We start from the raw sequence: 21,362 nt of genomic DNA on the forward strand, positions 1-21,362 counted from the left end.
TTGTACCCGGGGTCAGGAGGTCGCAGCGGTTGGCTGCACGCTCTATGTAAGATAGGGATGTTTCCTTATTGTAGCTTTCTGGGTTTGCTTTGCAAACCGTTTTGGCTCACTCAGGGATCCGTAGCTCCTTCTCTCAGCTGTTCCTTGTCCAGCACTCCCAATCCTCCTTATATTCCCCTCTCACACTTCTCTGGTTGCCAGATATAGAGCTTCCTGCCTGGACATCTATTCTGACCCACTGGAGCTGTGTTGCTGCGTTCTCTGATTGTTGCATCAGAACGCTACCCTCCAGATCCCTGTTGGACCTTTGTGGACTGCTGTGGTCGCCCACCTGGGTGTTTGTGTTTGTCTGTGTTTGTCTGTCCTCTCCCTGATGTTTCCCTCTTAGTGCAGTGGTGAGGACTAGCGATCCCACCGGCCCGTTCACTATCCAGGGCTCATTTTAGGGAAAGCCAGGGTTTAGGCACGTGATCGCCGCACGGGTGAGGAACCTGTCTAGGGACGTCAGGGCAGCCAGGTACCAGCCGCAAGGTGAGTTAGGGGTCACCACCTTTCCCTCTCCCTTGGGCAGGGCTTTCCCTGTTTTCCTCCCTGTGCATGTTGCCGGTCATTACACTTGTATACCACATTACTGTCCCTGCTGAATCCTGGCATAACAAATTAGTGCAGGGTTTCCTGTACTAATGTAAAATGCAGAGCTTTAGATGAGTAGAGCGGGCACAGGCAGGAGCTCTGTATAACACATCACTGCTCCTGCCTGTGCCCACTCCACTCTGATAAATCCTGGCATAGCACATTGGTGCGGGGTTTCCTGTATTAATGTACAATGCAAAGCTTTAGCTGAGCAGAGTAGGCACAGGCAGGAGCTCTGTATAACACATCACTGCCCCTGCCTGTGCCCACTCCGCCCTGCTTAATCCTGGCATAGCATATTAGTGCAGGGTTTCCTGTACTAATGTAAAATGCAGAGCTTTAGATGAGCAGAGTGGGCACAGGCAGGAGCTCTGTATAACACATCACTGTCCCTGCCTGTGCCCACTCCGCCCTGCTTAATCCTGGCATAGCATATTAGTGCAGGGTTTCCTGTACTAATGTAAAATGCAGAGCTTTAGATGAGTAGAGCGGGCACAGGCAGGAGCTCTGTATAACACATCACTGCTCCTGCCTGTGCCCACTCCACTCTGATAAATCCTGGCATAGCACATTGGTGCAGGGTTTCCTGTATTAATGTACAATGCAAAGCTTTAGCTGAGCAGAGTGGGCACAGGCAGGAGCTCTGTATAACACATCACTGCCCCTGCCTGTGCCCACTCCGCCTTGCTTAATCCTGGCATAGCATATTAGTGCAGGGTTTCCTGTACTAATGTAAAATGCACAGCATTAGATGAGCAGAGTGGGCACAGGCAGGAGCTCTTTATAACACATCACTGCTCCTGCCTGTGCCCGCTCCTCTCTGCTAAATCCTGGCATAGCATATTAGTGCAGGGTTTCCTGTACTAATGTAAAATGCACAGCGTTAGATGAGCAGAGCGGGCACAGGCAGAAGCTCTGTATAAGACATCACTGTTCTAGCCTGTGCCCACTCCACTCTGATAAATCCTGGCATAGCATATTGGTGTAGGGTTTCCTGTAGCCATGTGCTATGCAGAGCTGAGCAGAGTGGGCATAGGCAGGAGCTTTGCATAGCACATGGGTACTTGAACCCTGCACCAATGTGCTGTGCCAGGATTTAGCTGAGTGGATCTGGCAAAGGTAGAAGCCTCAATGTGTTATTCAGAGCTCCTGCCTGTGCTCGCTCCATTCAGTGAAAATCTGTTCATAGCACATCACTACAGGAAAACTTGCACCAATGTCCTATGCCAGGATTTAGCTAAGCGGGAACAGGCAGGACCAGCGATGTGTGTTGCCACTACTGAGCTTGCTGTCCTTTTCCTGCAGTACAGTGGAATCTGTACAACGCATACATTTCATTTCATTACATACTGATTCCATAGCACAATAGGCACCAACTTCGGTTGCCCATATTTCTAGTAAAACCGGTAAAATGTAATACAAAAAAAGTACTTTTTGAATATTTTTAAAGTTGTATGACAGGTTAGTTAACCTTTTAGTCACAGTACAAAATGCAAGTTTGGCTCAACCAGTCAGGTATATTGATCTCATTACTGTGAGGGCCTGGGGAGAACAAAGGATCTGTTAAAAAGGAGCCATAATTGATTGGCCTTAAAACTTTTATCCACCCACACAAACTTTCCACACAATAGGAGAACATGTCTTTCAAGCAGCTTGCATTGTCGTGTCAGGAAGAGTTATAGGTACAGCTTGTCTTGAGCCGTAGGACATCCCTGGCCATGTGAACTTTTTACAGTGCAAAGGTTCTGGTGCTTTAGTTAGAATTTTTCTCTTTCTATTTGCTGACTAAGAAATACCTTGCTCTTCAAATATTGTCTTTCCTTATCTTATGAGTTGCCTGCAGCACTTTTGCTTAAATTAAAGAGACACATTCACAAAATGTACCAAAGTCACAGTATGCAGCTATAGCGACTCATTGTATTTAAATGATTAATAAACAATAAAATCACAAAAGATTAATACCGAATATCTGAATTAGCTGGATGGCTTTAGAAGCTTTCAAAATCTCCTCCAATAATGTACAATATGGCTCAATTTCAAACGGATCTGTCCCCCATTGACTTTCAATGTAAAGTCTGGATGGATCCGTCTGAGTAACTTTCACACTTATACAGTTTATTCTATCATTTTACAACTTTTCACATTTTGTCATGTTGTGGCCTTGGGCTAAACCTTCATTCTGCACACAATACCCTATAATGATAAAGTGACAACAGAATGTTGCAAATCTTTGTTTATTTAACATCAGAGCTCTGTTGAGTGCCACGGCTTTCTCCGTGCTCACCAACCATAGCACTCTACATAGTATAGCAGCTGTGCTTGGTATTGCAGCTCACCCCCTTGAATGGGGCTGAGCTGCAGCAAGACCATATGACTGATGTATGGTGATGTCACATAGCCTAGGAATAGGTGCCCGGCCAAGTGTTGGACCCCGGCTGATCTTGACCTATGCTGAGGATAGGTCCTCAATATTAATTCCCGACCATTGGCACCACGGTCACGCTTCTCCTTCTGCCCACATATATTAAATATGGCCACGTTCACCTCCTCCGGCAGCTTAACAAAAAAACTGGAGCCGAGCCCACAGCATATAATACTTCTCTGGCTGAGGAAACAGAAAAGGACAGAGGCAGGTTGAGGACAGATGAGGGCACAGGGCCTGCTCCCGGGCCATGCCAACTAAGGGTCGTGTCTGACGAACCCACCGACTGTTGGCTGGGGATGTCTGATGTCACTTGGAATGAAGTGGATGACCGAGTTAACCATTCAAGAACCCCTGGGTTGCTGGTCAAGACACGTCCGCTAGATTAAACAGGGAGCTCATGCCCCTCGCTGCGACTCCTGCTGCCACGCCCTCTTACTCTGCTGCAACCTCCAGAGACATTTATGCCTCTTCCACTCCTCTGTGCATGACCTGGCACTTCTCTGTCTGACATACTTTTACCTGAACTAAATATTTTAAAAGAAAATTAAAACACCCCTAAAGGTGACAAAAATATTTTTCTACTTGTACTGAAATAGGCCACTAAATGCTTTCACCACAAATAAATGCACCAGTAAAGTGCGTATATATTGTTCTTTCTGTACTGAAATAGGCCACTAAACGCTTTCAACACATATAACTGCAGAAGTGAACTGAGAATATATTTTTCATTTTGTACTGAAATAGGCCACTAAAAGCTTTTAACAGAAATAAATGCACCAGCAAAGTGCGTATACATTTTTCTTTCTGTTTTTGCCACAAAGAAAGCGCACCAGTGAAGTGAGTATATTTTTTCTTTCCATACTGAAATATACCACTAAATGCTTTTAAACACCCTTAATAAATGAGTACAATGAATCCCATATCGTCTTAAAATTTATATAGTCTTTATTAGAAAATCAGAATGAACATGATTACATAACTTATAACAATGTGTTGTAAAAGTTGTACCAAGCCATAAAAGTGAAAGTAACTAATAACTACAGAGCCAGTTTATATAATGTGACTATTCTCATAGAAAGGGATCATCTGGGTCTAAAACACTGCGCGATGGTGGACTCTATTGGGAGTTGTATCTGGGGTGCACTAGAAACTATATGCTAGTAGCAAACACCCATCTAACTATGTAAAAGAGACTAACACCTGGGCGGTGGGCAAAATGCTAATTGGTGGAGCTGAAATCTGAAGCTACTAACCGTAAGATGAAATGTAGAACCAGTCAAGAGGGGTCAAAGAATAGGGCTCTGGATCTCCCCGACGTACGTTTCGCCGTTCTGCGTCCTCAGGAGGAGTGAATTAATGGGGCTAGATGACCAGTTTATATTGATATATGTTGTCCAATGAAATGGGGCGTTTGGGATCACATGTGTCGACTAAGACGAGATGGGCAACGCTGGCGCATGGCGCGTCACTTCCGGCCGCTGCTGTGACTACTTCCGCCCGTCTCCCGAGTCCAGGCGGCGGCAAGGGCAGCCACGCGTCGCGTACGGCACGGGCTGACGTCACCGGCGTCCGATCTCCTTGGAGACAGAGGGAAGTCCGCTGGCCGCAGGACCGTCATGCGCACTGTGCCGATCTCGTCTAATGCTATGCATGCCTAGGTTAGTAACTAATACGGTTATATGGGGCATGCTGGAGGAGCAAAATGTTTTTAAAGGGCTTGTTATAATTGCGTAATCAATATTAAAGACTCTACAATATATAAAACCTGGAGATAAATACGATGGAAGGTGATAAAAAAGAAAATTAATAATGAATAATGTTCAACAACCACCATAACAGATTTCTATATTATTAATATTTGATTGAAACTATTAATTAATATCGAGTTTAAAAGTGAATTCATATATGGCGGGACTATTTATAGCACTAAAAAAGGTGGTATTCTATTTTATGAATATAAAGTGCAAGAAAAATATGTATACATTCAGTGATTATTAGGTATTAACATAGTGAAAGGGGAAAAGGTAGTGCAATTATATACATGATTAAACATCAGAAGTAATCAATTATACATAAATAGATAACAGTATAGAAATGGATAAAGTGCTGTTAGTGCAAATTTAAATTAAATACAATTGCGGGCATTAGGCCAGCTATAATTAGGTGACTGAACACATAGTGAATATACATTGTGGACAAATATAATATAAAAAAGTATATATAAAATGTGTTTACTATGTTATTTTATCCTATAGTCCACCTCCAACCGCTAATGAAGGTTTAATTGTGCATATAAATTCATTTCTAAAAAGGACCAAAGACGGTGTATCTCCTCCGGATGGATTGATTCCACAGGATGCTGCATAATACTTCTCCAAGGAAATCGCACATGTGTGTGAGAAGATGGAACCCAAACTGTTTTTGGACAAAACAAATTAAAGTAAGTATATATAGTCATAATTAAATAGAACTGTTAAAAAAATATAATATGAAGATATTATATCCTAGAATAGTTAGGAGCCATTAAAATAACATTTATTTTCCCCATAAAATGGATTAAAAAACACTGCATTTCAGAGGAAAGAGCTAAATCCAAAATTTTCATTAAGTCCTACCGGTGTAAGGGAATTTAGTCGAAAGATCCATTTGCTTTCTAGTTGTGCTAGTTTTTTGCCCTTATTTCCTCCTCTGGTCCCTAGATGGATTAGGTCAATACCCCTAAACTTAAGTCCACTTGGATTAGCTTTATGGAAGATTTTAAAATGTTTGGGTATGGTTTTTAAATTTGCTAGGTCTTCCTCGTCATTCGCCTTTTCTATGTCCCTGACATGTTCTCTGATCCTTTTGCGCAATTCTCGTGTGGTCAGACCTACATATATTTTATCACACGGGCAGGTGGCATAATATACTACTCCCGTAGAGGAGCAGGATATGTACTCCCGGATATCATAAGTTCTCTGTTTATCTCCGTCCGTGAAAACATTTGTCCTTTCCATGTTTTTACAGGCTTTGCATCTGCCGCAAGCATAGGAGCCGCCTTTCATTTCATCCTTCTTTCCCACTACCTCAGGTATATAGTGGCTGTGAACCAGGATATCTTTTAAATTTTTTGACCTTCTTGCAGTGATTAAAGGTCTATTGATAACAATTTGTTTTAATTTAATATCAGTTAGCAGCACCTCCCAATGTTTATTTAGGACTTTGTTAATTTGCCCCCACTGTCTGTTGTAATTGGTTATGAATCTTGGTTCCTGGCTCTGATCATTGATAATTTTATCATTGGGGTACAGCAATTTTTCTCTTGTTCTTTGTTTTGCCACATTCATGCTTTTTTTAATTTGCCGATTACTGTAACCCCTATCTAGGAATCTGTCTTTCATTATTTTTGATTGTTTATGATATTGGGTTTTTTCCGAACAGATTCTTTTTAGCCTAAGAAACTGACCTGTGGGGATTCCATTAATAGTTGTCCTGGGATGTGCTGACTCTGCATGTAGGATGGAATTAACCGCTGTCTTTTTCCTGTAGATATCTGTTTTAAGCATCCCATCCTCACCCACCAGAATGTGAAGATCCAGGAAGTCCAGCTCTCTTGCAGCCTGAAAGGTAAGTTTGATATTTAGCTCATTCGTATTGAGCACATGCATGAAATCATTTAGATCCTCCAATGGTCCTTCCCAAATGAATAGGATATCGTCAATGTAGCGTATCCAATTATGGACCTTGTCTACATTGACGATTTGCCCATCCTGGAAAATGGACCGTTCCCATGCTCCAAGGAATAGGTTGGCATACGAAGGGGCACAAGTGGCCCCCATCGCAACCCCCTGCAGTTGTAAATAATATTTGTCCTTGAAGACGAAAAAGTTATGTTCCAATATGAATTGTAGGAGGTCCAAAATGAAGCCATTAAAGCGCTGGTCACAATTATTACCTTTCAGGAAATCCGCTGTTGCCTTCAGGCCATTGCCATGTCTGATACTTGTATATAGTGATTCAACGTCTGCCGTCACCATAAATGCTTTTGCCAGAAATAAATGCACCAGTGAAGTGCGTATAGTTTTTTCTTTCTGTACTGAAATAGGCCACTAAACGCTTTTGTCACAAATAAGTGCACCAGTGAACTGAGAATATATTTTTATTTTTGTACTGAAATAGCCCACTAAACGCTTTTAGCAGAAATAATTGCACCAGTGAAGTGCGTATATATTTTTCTTTCTGTACTGAAATAGGCCACTAAATGCTTTTGCCACAAATAAGTGCACCAGTGAAGTGCATATATTTTTTTTCTTTCTGTACTGAAATAGGCCACTAAATGCTTTTGCCAGAAATAAATGCACCAGTGATGAGCGTATGTATTTTTCTTTCTGTACTGAAATAGGCCACTAAATGCTTTTAATTGGGTGTAAGTTCACTTAGAAAACATATATATCACACTGCCTGAAGAACGTATTTAAAAGAAAATAATAAAGTATTTATTAATAACTGGTTAAAAGGGGAAAACAATTCTGTGTATCACTTTCGTGACTTTCAGGCTCCAGATTGAGCTAATGTAGTCAGGGATGACAGTGGCATACCAAGGGGGGTGCGCGGGGGGGGGGGGGGGGGGCGGGCCGCCCCGGGTGCCACTCACAGGGGGGGTGCCAGCCAGGCCGCCTGTCTAAAAAAAAATAATTATATTTTTTATTCTTCAGGGCCGCACCGCCGATCGCCACAGGCGGCGCGGCCCTGGATGTAATTGCGGCCGCTGTGTGCTGTGGGGCAGGGGAGGGAGAGGCGTGTCCCTCCCCTGTTCTTCTGATAGGCCGCAGGCACTAATGCCTGCAGCCTATCAGAGGCCGGCTCAGGCAGCGCGATGATGTCATTATCATCGTGACGCCTGAGACCGGCAGCACACAGCAGGGACACAGGCCGGAAAAGGCTTGCATCGCTGCTGAGCTGATGGAGGTAAGTATTCGTTTTTTGTTTTTTTTTCCTCTTTGCGGGTGGGGGGGTGGGCGCCTGGCACTATGGGGGAAACTAGCACTATGGAGGGGCACTATGGGGGGTCACTATAGGGGGGAGATCTGGAACGATAGGGGGGAGATCTGGCACGATAGGGGGGAGATCTGGCACTATAGGGGGGAGATCTGGCACTATATGGGGGAGATCTGGCACTATAGGGGGGAGATCTGGCACTATAGGGGGGAGATCTGGCACTATAGGGGGGAGATCTGGCACTATAGGGGGGAGATCTGGCACTATAGGGGGGAGATCTGGCACTATAGGGGGGGGCTGGCACTATGGGGGGGGAGCTGGCACTATGGGGGGGGAGCTGGCACTATAGGGGGGGAGCTGGCACTATGGGGACATTTCTTACTGGCACATTATGGGGGGGCACCATGGGGGTATCTGTGGGCTTTTTTTTAATTATTGGCACATTCTGGGGGGCACTATAGGGGAGAGCAGCACTATGGGGCATCTGGTGTTACTATAGGGGCATTATTTGGGGGCACTATGGGGAAGTGGGGGCTCTAAAGTGGTCTTTTGTATTGGAACATTATGGGGGCACTGGCATTTGGTGGCACTAAGGGGGCATTTTTTTACTGGCACATTATGGGAGGCACTATAGGGGAGAGCGGCACTATGGGGGAGTGGAGCACTATTGGGGCATATGGTGGCACTAAGAAGGGGCATTTTTTTACTGACACATTGTGGGGGAGGAGCACTATAGGGGCATCTGCTGGGGGCACTAAGGGGCATTTTTTTACTGGCATATTATGGGGGACACTATGGGGAAGGGGGAGAGGAGCAGTATGAGGGCATTTACTGGGGCACTATATAGGGGTATTTTATACTGGCATACATTATGGGGACATTAGCTCAACTGCGGGCACTAAGCGGGGGTATTTCATGTACTGTCATATTATAGGGAAAATTAGTACTACTAGGGGGTATCATGGGGAGCTATACTACTACTGGGGGCTATGAGGAACATGATTACTAGGGCACTATAGTAGTATTTCCAGGGGGACTGTTTCTGCAGTATAGTATTGGGGGTGGCAGGAAACTAATGTCTGTTTCTCAATCTCTGCAGAGACGGGAGATGGCAGAAAAATCATCATGGCGGTCTGGTTTGAATGGAGAAGATGAGGAAAGAGAACGTCTACATCAAAGGTGACATCACTGGATGTAAGAGGTATGTGGCGCTATGTAGGAGAGGAGATGCCCCTTATGAACCACTGATCACCCCTGATCACCCCATATAGACTCCCTGATCACCCCCCTGTCATTGATCACCCCCCTGTAAGGCTCCATTCAGAGGTCCATATGATTTTTACGGATCCACTGATACATGGATCGGATCCGCAAAACACATGCGGATGTCTGAATGGAGCCTTACAGGGGGGTGATCAAAGACAGAGGGGTGATCACCCATATAGACTCCCTGATCACCTCCGTCATTGATCACCCCCCTGTAAGGCTCCATTCAGACGTCCGTATGATTTTTACGGATCCACTGATACATGGATCGGATCCGCAAAACACATGCAGATGTCTGAATGTTTTGTAATAAATATTATTGAAAACATTGAAAAAAGTTTGTGCATGTTTTCTTAACTTTCTTGGGGGGGGGGGGGGGCAAACAAAGGGTTCGCCCCGGGTGCCAAATGCTCTAGGTACGCCCCTGAGGGATGATTATTGACCTGCTACACCTAAAACAGTCTGGACTAGATCCTAATACTATTAGCACATTGATGCTAATTAAATGCAGGATAAGGAATAAGGACACAGTCCATGCATTTGAAGTAGGCTAAGGTGCACTAGTTGCAATCCTACAAATACCTAACAATCATATTCTGGCTTAACATCTGTATGTGCATAGAGTGAATAATATATAGAAGTGGCTAGTGGGGCACTGACCCCCAATTACCTGCTCAGATATAATATTAAATAAAGCAATCATATCAGATGGCCTAATTCAAGCCCTTCGGATGGACAGTTTGCAGCTTGAAAATCTACATTGCTTCCTTGCGGAGTAAGAGTATATCAATATCTCCACCACGAATAGATCTATTAATCAATACAATCCCTTGAACCCGCAAAACATCAGGGTTCCCATCATGCACGTCACGCACATGAGGTGCCACAGTTGTGTCCCGCAAATTGCGAATATCGGACAAATGTTCCCCTATTCTCCTCCTCAGCTCACTTTTGGTCTTGCCTACATATTGCAGGCCGCACCTACAGGTGATAAGGTATACTACGCCCACTGAGGTACACCTAATAAAGGAATGGATACTGAATCTATCACCAGTAGAGTAACTGGTGAAGAATTATCCTTTCATGATGCTGCCACCTATTATACAGGAGCCACAAGGGAAAGTTCCTTTTAATGAATTTTTTAACCCTGTACCAGACATGGGACGTGTATACAAGCTGTGCCTTAAACAGTCACGTAGATTGGAGCTGTGCCGATACGTAATGGAGGGACTGTCCGGTATAGATGACCCAATATCTGGATCAGACTGAAAGATTGACCAATGACTCTACAGCATGGATGTCAAACTCATGGCCCTCCAGATGTTGCAAAACTACAACTCCCATCATTCCCTGATAGCTGTAGTATGCCCAGGCATGATGGGAGTTGTAGTTTTGCAACAGCTGGAGGGCCACGAGTTTGACATCCCTGCTCTACAGGATCTCAAGGACCTGTTGATTAGCTTTATCAAATGTGGCTATAATCCGAGGGGTGGAGTCAGCTTTGGTCCTGATATTTGGGACCAACAATTGACTGTGGTTAGCTCTCATTGCATGTTGATATGCCTTTTTCACAAATCTTGATCTTAAGTCAGATGCAGCTGCTTTAAACTCACCTAACTCAGAACAATTCCTCCTGGCCCTGCCATTTAGGGATACCACTTTTCAGGGCCAAGGTGTGTCCACTATTCCAATGCAGGAGGCTATTAGTGGATGTAGAAAATAGGCCTAGTTGATTGATGTTCAAGGATGCCACAAATTGAATAAATCTCTCTGTCGTGCCCTTCCACAGTATCAGCACGTCATCTATATATCTAATCCACAGTTGGATACAAGATGCATACTGCTCCATCATGTCAGCAAACACGACCTCCCTCTACCACCAGCCCAGGTAGAGGTTAGAGAAAGTGGGGGCACAGGGGCTACCCATCGCAACCCCCCTGAGCTGGTGGTAGATGCGTTGCTTAAAGAGAAAGATGTTTCGTGTCAGGACAAATCTTAAAAGTTGCATTAGGAAGGTGTTATGGAGGCGACAATGTTCTTCTCTCTGTTGGAGGAAGGCTTCAACAGCCTCACACCCCAAATCATGGGGTATGGAGGTGTACAGGGCCTCCACATCCAAACTTGCCAACCATACACCCTCCTCACATTGGATGCCATCTAGCCGCTGCAGCACATCCATAGTGTCCCGGGCATAAGATGGCAGGCTCACTACAAATGGATGCAAGATCGTATCCACATACGTACTAATATTTGCAGTGAGGCTGCCAATGCCCGAGACAATGGGTCTGCCCTTCAATTGAGTTCTCTGTTTATGTAGCTTGGGCAGACTATAAAACGTGGCAAGATCTGTGAACTTAGGTGACAGATATTCCAGTTCTGCCTTGCTGATAAGTTTGTCCTCATATGCACTATTGAGTATAGCCCTATACATAGGTGTAGGATCAGGGGCAAGACATGTATAGGTGTACCTAACTTCCAGCAGTCTGAGGCATATCGTGCAATATTTATCATGGTCCATGACCACGATATTGCCGCCGTTATCTGAGGGCTTAATGACAATACTGGTGTCCCGTTCCAACTCCTCCAATGACAGCTTCTCCTCATGGCTCACATTATCATACCCCAGGGATTTCACTTCAAGTTTATGAAGATCCTGGGTTACCACACTAAGGAAGGTGTCAATTGGAGTGTTTTCATTTATTGGTGGAAACATTTTAGATGTATTTTTTAGGTCTGTAAAAGGACCATCACCTATATTCCTGTCCCCTTCTTCCGATAGACCAACCAGAAGGTTTGCATTTCGAGTGCGGGAAATAGCGGGAGGAGTGAGGACTTAGCCTAGTTAATTAAATAACCAGACAGTTGACTAAATTCCTCTATCACCTGCATAACGTAGGGGACAGCCTTCCAGCCCTGATCCAAAAAGAGAATGACATCGTCTGCATAGAGCCTGATTTTATCACTCTCTCCCGCTACCCTGAACCCCCGAATCTGACCATCTAGACGAATCCTGCAAGCCAGCGGCTCCATCAATAGCTCGGTGTCCACCTCTGAAGTGACCTGATGTTTGGGGCCAAAGTCAAGTACCCTGCCTTTCTTAAAGACACTGATATCTCTTAAATTGGAAATGTTTCCTTTCTTTGATCTGAGATGTGAAACGCTCAATATTTTGTTGTAATAAAGCCTCCTTTTTCACAAAGTCAGTGTGCTCACTGAATTTTTTTGCCTGGGTAATGCTCTCTTTTAACTCAATTTCGCTCACTGCTAATAGCCTCCACTCCTCATCAAGTAACAACCGCATTGAGCGGAGAGAACCTTCAATAGACTCTTGTTCACATTTTTTGAGGAAATCGCTAGAACGTACACGTGCTGCTGGGAGGATCAGACTCCTCAGTCCTCTCGGGACTATATTGTTTTTTATATAGATCAAGTCTGGACCTCCCATCAGCATCAGACGTGATCTTTATATACATGATTCAGGTGCTAAAAAGACGCAGTAATGCTCAAATTGAGCTACCTGTGTAGGCAGTTCTTTTTCTGAAAAAAACCTCCTTAGGGTTTCCTAACCAACATTCGGAACTCAGGTCATTAGACAAAAAGCCTGCCAATCCCCAACTTGTAGAAAAAAGCTCACAAAAGTGATACACATATTTTGTTCCCCTTTTAACCAGTTATTAATAAATACTTTATTATTTTCTTTTAAATACATTCTTCAGGCAGTGTGATATACACTAAATGCTTTTGCCACAAATAAGTGCACCAGTGAAGTGCATATATATTTTTATTTCTGTACTGAAATAGGCCACTATAGTGCATAAATGTCATGTAATTGTCAATAAAAGTCTTTGAAACGTATGAAGTGTGTGTAATTATATTTCACTACATCACAGAAACAACTGAAACAAAGATCTAAAAGCAGTTTAGCAGCAACCTTTGTGAAAACTAATATTTGTGTCATTCTCAAAACTTTTGGCCATGACTGTAAACTGCTGAATGGGCACATTGCAGAGCTCAGAAAGGATGGAGCACTATTTGGCTTTTGGAGGGCATATTTCACTGAAATGATTTTCAGGAGCCATGTCACATTTACTCTGAGGTACCAGTACAGTATAGAACCCCAAATTTGGGAACTAAACCCTTTAAGGCAGCTTCCTAGGGGTATAATTATGGGTTTCACTCCACAAGTGTTTCATATATATATATTTTTTAGGATTGGGACATGAAATTCAAAATTACATTTAAAGCAAGAAAGAATAGCAGCACAGTCAGTCTGTGATGTTGGGGTGCAATTCCTCTGAGAGAGCAGGCAAGTAATCCCCTATGAGATCCACAAATCAAAAGATGAGGCAGCACTCCAGGTTAAGTGAATGGGTGATGGACCCATTTTTTCCCCAAATGGCAAAGTTTCATCCCAGCACAATGAGGCCTTTGTCAAGCATAAAGTGGTCCAAAACCCATTCACTTAACCTGGAGTGCTACATTGTATTTCAGTTATATGTAGTTTTAGCCTCAGATGTTTCATTTGCACAAGTGGTAACAAGGGAAAAAGCACCACAAATTTAAATACATATTTTATCTTGAGTACAACACTATAACCTATGTGTTCGTAAACTGCTGTTTGGGCACAGTGCAGCGTTCAGAAGAGAAAAGGCCCCATGTGCATTTGGGACCTTAGGCCTCATGCACACAAACGTGCTTTGTTTCCTCATGCACACGAACTTTGTTTCCGTGTGCGTTCCGTTTTGTTTGCGGATAGGATGAGGACCCATTCATTTCAATGGGTCCACAAAAAATGCGGACAGCAAACCATGTGCTATCAGCATCCGTTTGTCAGTTCCGTAGCCTCGCAAAAAGTTTATAACATGTCCTATTCTTTTCCGTTTTGTGGACAAGGATAGGCATTGTTACAATGGATCCGCAAAAAAAACGGATGCCATACGGACGTCATAGTTTTTTGTAGTTTCCTTTGCGGATCTGCAATTTGCGGACTGCCAAACACATATGATCGTGTGCATATAGCCTTAATCTGTGATTTATACAGCACTGACTGACAACTGCAAAAACTTTGAGGTGAAATAAAAAAGAAATCCTCAAGAAATGACCCAATTTTGGAAACCACACCCCTCACAGACTTTAACAAGGGGTACTGCAAGCTTTTAGTCCCTACGGGTGTAGTGAAAGTTGCAGTTTTTATACTTACATGCCATTTCAGTGCTCAAAATTTTGTGTCCAGCATATGCTTGTGTGAAAAACAAGCAATCTTATTATTAAGCTGTGCTTCCTGGTTTTATTCTTTTTGCCTGGACAAGTATAAGAGCACCATGCACATTTTGAGGCATAATGTGGTGATTTACATTGCTTGTGCCAACAACTGTAGAAGCTCTGGGGCCAAATAATAATGGGAAGCCAACATTTTGAGGAATACATCTAACAAGGTATCAATGAATGGAGTGAGCATATTGAGACTGCAGTATTTAGCTGAAATATTTACGCAGAGGTCCATAGAAAATTAAAAAATTTTTTTTTTCAAGATATATGGTATTTTAGTGCCCACTATGTTGTGCCCAGCTCATGCTATCTGAGACTCTCACCACACTACTTGAATTCATAGACGGGTTCTACTGGGTACGGAAATGCAATAAATGTGGACTTAAGCTGTTGTATTGGCACATGGTAGGGCTCAGAAGGGAAGGAGCACCATTTGTTTTTTGCCAGAACGGTTTTTAGGTGCTACATCACATTTGCAGAGACCCTGAGGTACCCATACAGTGAACCCCCCAATATGTGACCTCATTTTGGAAACAACATGCCTCAAGTTATTTATCAAGGGTGGAGTGAGCATTTTGACACCGCAGGTATTTTGCAGAAATAAGTGAGTATGGGACTGTGCAAAATGAACATTAGATTCCCAAGATGCTGTGCTCAGCTAGTGTTATCCGAAAAACACTACATTCCTTAACTTATTGAGCGGGTTCTACTGGATACAGAAATATCATATAGTTGGACGTAAATGGCTTTGTCAGGTGCCATGTAAACAGATGTTCACCATTAGAAGCAATGCTCCAGGGGAAAAAAATATTTATACATGTGGCATTTGATAAAATATATCACAATTTTTTTGTATGAAAGTTGAAGAATAAAGAGGTGCACTAGGTGTCTCCCTTCATTCCATCTTGCCATCAACTGCTAATTGACAGGTGGATTATAGGAAGTGCAGTGTGTATGTCTACTCCCTGTACTGACAGTCATGAGATGTGGGCTTTAACTCTGGGGGATTTATTCCCTAATGAGGTGCCATGCATTACTGTTGATGAGCGAATCAAAGCTGACAAAGTAGAATTTGATCCGAATTTCAGGACTTTCATAAAATGGCTGCTGCACATGTTAGGACATGGAGCAAGGAACTCTGGGGACGAGGGATTACCCACAATACCATGTATGCAGCCAATCAGCAGCCAGCCAGCCCTGTGATGTCACAGCCCTATAAATAGCCTCAGCCATCTTGGATTCAGCCATTTTCCAGTGCACTTAGTGCAGGGAGAGGCATTAGCAGGAGCTAGGGACAGTTCTAGGAAAGATTGGAAAACTTATATTTTACTATAGAAGTTCAGGAAAAGAGCATTAGAAGTGTAGTGAAAGGTATTGAAGCAGAACAGGGTTCAGTAGGGGTGTTTATAGCCTGGGTAATAGGAACAATCCTATTACACCTTGCTGCACTGACTGCGGATCCAAATTGCCATTAAACTGCTGCTCATTTCAGGTTTGTAATACCTCTGTAATTCTAGCAAACCGTTCTTGTTATTGGGGTCTTATTAGCCCTTGTGCGGTGCAGTTATATATATGTTCTGAAGCCATTTTTTGTCATGGGGGGGGGGAGGGGCTTATTAGCTGTTGTGTGGTGAAGTGAGAAAATTTAAGCTCTTTTTGGCATTTGTTAGTGGGGGAAAAAAAGGGGCTTATCAGCCGTTGTGTCGTGAAGTGAGAAAATTACAGCCCTTTTTAGCATATATTAATTTACTTTTTATTTACTTATTTGATCTAACAGTATGTCGGACAGAGAAGTGACAGGCCCTGCACAGGGGAGGGGCGTGGCAGCAGGGGTCACTTTGAGAGCCCTGAGCTCCCAGTGTCAGCTAGTGGTCGTGTCTTGACCAGCAACCCAGGGGTTCTTGAATGGTTGAATCGATCTTTGACTTTGTTGCAAGTGACATCAGACACCCCCAGCCAAGAGTTGGTGGGTTTCGTTAGACACAACCCTTAGTTGGTATGGCCCGGGAGCAGGCCCTGTGCCCTCACCTGTCCTCAACCTGCCTCTGTCCTTTCCTGTTCCCTCAGCCAGAGAAGTATTGTATGCTGTGGGCTCAGCTCCACTATGCAGCAAGGACGAGCTACTAGAGGACAGTCAGTAGCTACTGCCCAGCCAAGATCTGGAGGAGACATCAGCCTCTTCCTCTGGCAGGCGGGCAAGTAGTGATTAGGAGAGTGGCATGGGAGCTAGTGTTGTGAGCGGTCAGACTCCTGGCTCAGAGACCATTAGGAGGACATGAATGACGTGCAGACAGTACTCAATGATCATGTAGCCGATCACAATTGGGAGACGGGTGATGAAGGGGCTTCATCATCATCGGGTGAAGATGGTGGCAGCTTGTGTGTGAGGCAGTGGTGGAGTCAGCAAGTCGATAGTGTGTCCAGGAGTCAGCAGGGTGGCAGCAGTGGGAGATCGGGAGCCAAACGTGCCTGGGGTAGGCCACCCACATTACAGGAGCCAGCCCCGAAAGTAGTGGTGAAGGGGTTCATGGAGGCAGTGGAGGTAGCAGTCAGTCAGTGCGGGGTGTTGGGGGTAAAATCACCTACTCAGCGGTGTGGCAGTTTTTTGTTAAGCCGCCGGGGGAGGTAAACATGGCCATTTGTCAAATCGGTGGGCAGAAGGTGTGGACAGGGTGCCAGCAACCACTGCATCACCCAGTGGCACGCACCCGATTTCAGGCAGTCAAGGCTCTACCACCTCAGCCGAAGAAAGCTGTTTGTTCTTTCCATCATCTGCTGGTCCTGATACTCCTGCTCCTCCTCCTACTCCTCGTCAGTCATTCCGTCAGCAATCGTTCACTGAAGCAATTGCCAAGAGACAAAAGTATGCGGGCACGCATCCAACGGCGCAGCAGCTGAACGTGCTACTGGCCAAGTTGCTGGTACTGCAGTCCCTCCCTTTCCAAGTGGTGGACTCTTCACCATTTAGAGAACTGATGGCTTGTGCTGAGCTGAGGTGGAGAGTCCCAAGCCATCATTTCTTTGCCAAAAAGGCATTTCCAGCCCTGCACACATATGTAGAACAGAAGGTGGGCCAGTCCTTGAGACTGTAGGTGTCTGCCAAAGTGCACGGCAGCACTGACGTGTGGAGCTGTAACTATGGTCAAAGCCATTATATGTCCTTTACGGCCCACTGGGTTAATGTGGTTCCTGCTCAGCCAAACCAGCAACTTGGCCAGATAACGCCGCTTTCGCCTCCATGTTCTCAAGCCGTTTGTCCTGCGACAATGTCCGCCCCCTGCCTCCTCCACCTTGTCCTCAGCCTCCACTGCAAGGACAATTCACAGTGCCCCACCAGCATACCACATGTGCATGGCACGGCGGTGTCACGCTGCTCTGCACCTAGTTTGCTTGGCGAACTGAGTCACTGCTCTGCGTCCTTCATCAAGAAATCAAATCATAGCTTTCCCCAAAAAACCTTAAATCGGAACCATGGTGACCAACAACAGGAAGAACATTGTGTTGGCTCTGCATCAAGGAGGGCTGAGCCATGCGCCCTGCATGGCGCACGTGTTCAATCTGGTTGCAAAGCGTTTCCTGAAGTCTTCCACCCATCTGCAAGAAATCCTAAAAATGGCCAGGAAACTTTGCATGCACTTCAGCCACCATCTCCCATCAGATGATGGGAGAGATCTCTGTACTGACCCCTGATATATTTATGCAGAGTAATTAAATCTCCTTTCAGTTGTCTTTTTTCTAAAGTGAATAACCCTAATGTTGATAATCTTTCAGGGTACTGTAGTTGCCCCATTCCAGTTATTACTTTAGTTGCTCTCCTCTGAACCCTCTCCAGCTCTGCTATGTCTGCCTTTATTCACAGGAGCCCAGAACTGTACACTACTCTATGTGTAGTCTGACCAATGATTTGTAAAGTGGTAGGACTATGTTCTCATCACTGGCATCTATGCCCCTTTTGATGCAACCCATTATCTTACTGGCCTTAGCAGCATTTGCCTGACACTGGTCTTTACAGCTTAGTTTGCTGTTGTTCACTAAAATTCCTAGGTCCTTTTCCATGTCAGTGTTACCCAGTGTTTTACCATTTAGTATGTACGGGTGACTTGCATTATTCCTTCCCATGTGCATAACCTTACATTTGTCATTGTGAAACCTCATCTGCCACTTCTCTGCCCAAGCCTCCAATCTATCCAGATCCCTCTGTAGTAGTATACTGTCCTTTTCCGTGTCAATTACTTTACACAGTTTAGTGTCATCTGCAAACATTTATATCTTACTATGCAAGATCATTAATAAATATATTGAAGATAATAGGGCCCAATACTGACCCCTGAGGTACTCCACTAGTGACAGTGACCTAATCTGAGTGTGTACCGTTAAAAAACACCCTCTGTCTTCTATCACTGAACTAGTTACTTACCCACATACAGACGTTTTCTCCCAGTCCGAGCATTCTCATTTTATATACTAACCTCTTATGCGGTACAGAGTCAAATGCTTTGGAGAAGTCCAGAAATACGACATCCATTGATTCTCTGCTGTCAAGTCTAGAACTTACCTCCTCATAGAAACTGATGAAATTAGTTTGACATGACCGATCCCTCATGAAGCCATGCTGATATGGCGTTATTTGTTTATTTTTATCGAGGTGCTCCAAGATAGCATCTCTTAGAAAACCTACAAACAGTTTACCCATGACAGATGTTAAACTTACCGGCTACAGAAATGGTGGAGCAGACATCTGTGGTAGATTGCTTGAGACACAAGGATTTTTTTAGTTTACCTATTAAGAATTGAGAAGAAATACGCCATGGACAATACCTCTAGGTCAGGCATGTCCAAAGTGCGGCCCTCCAGCTGTTGCAAAACTACAACTCCCAGCATGCCCTAATAGCTGTAAGATATCCAGGCATGCTGGGAGTTGTAGTTTTGCAACAGCTGGAGGGCTGCACTTTGGACATGCCTGCTCTAGGTCAACACTGCAGAACAGTAGGTGGAACTAGATAGGCCTCATGCACACGACCGAGGTGTATTTTGCAGTCCGTAAAACAAGGACGGTGTCCGTGCGCATTCTGCAATTTGCCTTTAATATAAATGCCTATTCTTGTACGCAAAGCGCGGACAAGAATAGGGCATGTTATTTATTTTTTTGCAGGGCCACGGAACGGAGCAATAGATGTGGACAGCACACGGAGTGCTGTCCGCATCTTTTGCGGCCCCATTGAAGTAAATGGGTCCGCACCCGAGCCGCAAAAACTGCGGCTCGGATGCGGACCCGAACAACGGTCGTGTGCATGAGGCCATAGACATGTTTTTTCATGCATTTCTTGGTAGCTGTTTTCTAGTTCTCCATTACTTACACTAAGTAAATGTGACCAATTACATGCCCACGTTTATTCACCATGATAAGAAAACTGTTGCATATGATAGATGATACAGATTGAGATTTCAGAAAGCCTTTGCATATTAAGACATGTTTTGTGAGAGCAATGCAGCCTTTAATACAGAACTGAAAAGGCAACTTTAGAACAATGCTACTGAGTTGAAAGGCTGTCTGGTCATTGTGAATGCTCTCCTAATTTGCAAATGTAAAAAGATCTTTGAGATGTAACAGCAAACCAGTGCAATCAAAGTGTGGACATCTTGTAGACATCTGCTTCACCATAGGGGTAGAGGTAATTAATGGGTCACAAGAGGTCAACTTGCTTCAATCCCACATAAAAGGTATTGTGCTTTCTCAAAAGACTGACATATATATGGATATAAAGTAGATTGTCTGAAGAGTTAGGCTACTTTCACATCTGCATTTTTAATTCAGGTTTTGAGATCTGGCAGAAGATCTCAAAACCTGAATTGAAAGGATACGTTCCATTAAATACATCCTGATGGCTCCATTTTGGTTGGATGCAGTTGTATTAACCCCTTAAGGACCAGGCTCATTTTCACCTTAAGGACCAGGCCATTTTTTGCAAATCTGACCAGTGTCACTTTAAGTGCTCATAACTTTAAAACGCTTCGACTTACCCAGGCCGTTCTGAGATTGTTTTTTCGTCACATATTGTACTTCATGACACTGCTAAAATTGGGTCAAAAAAGTTAATTTTTTTGCATAAAAAAATACATTTTTTACCAAAAATTTTGAAAAATTAGCAAATTTCAAAGTTTCAGTTTCTCTACTTCTGTAATACATAGTAATACCCCCAAAAATTGTGATGACTTTACATTCCCCATATGTCTACTTCATGTTTGAATTGTTTTGGGAATGATATTTTATTTTTTGGGGATGTTACAATGCTTAGAAGTTTAGAAGCAAAATTTGAAATTTTTGAGAAATCTTCAAAATCCCACTTTTTATGGACCAGTTCAGGTTTGCAGTCATATTGTGAGGCTTAGATAATAGAAACCTCCCAAAAATGACCCCATTCTAGAAACTACACCCCTCAAGGTATTCAAAACTGTTTTTTCAAACTTTATTAACCCTTTAGGTCTTCCACAAGAGTTGATGGCAGATGGAGAAACAATTTTGAAATTTCTATTTTTTGGAAAATTTTCCAATATAATCAATTTTTTCCAGGAGTAAAACAAGGGTTAACTGCCAAACAACACTCAAAATGGGTTGCCCTGATTCTGTAGTTTGCAGAAACACCCCATATGTGGTCGTAAACTACTGTTTGGCCGAACGGTAGCACATAGAAGGAGGGGAACACCATATGGGTTTTGGAAGGCAGATTTTGCAGGACTGGTTTTGTTTATACCATGTCCCATTTGAAGCCCCCTGTTGCACCCCTAGAATAGA

The sequence above is a fragment of the Bufo gargarizans genome, chromosome 6, assembly GCF_014858855.1.
Source record: "Bufo gargarizans isolate SCDJY-AF-19 chromosome 6, ASM1485885v1, whole genome shotgun sequence".
Taxonomy (NCBI): Eukaryota; Metazoa; Chordata; class Amphibia; order Anura; family Bufonidae; genus Bufo; species Bufo gargarizans.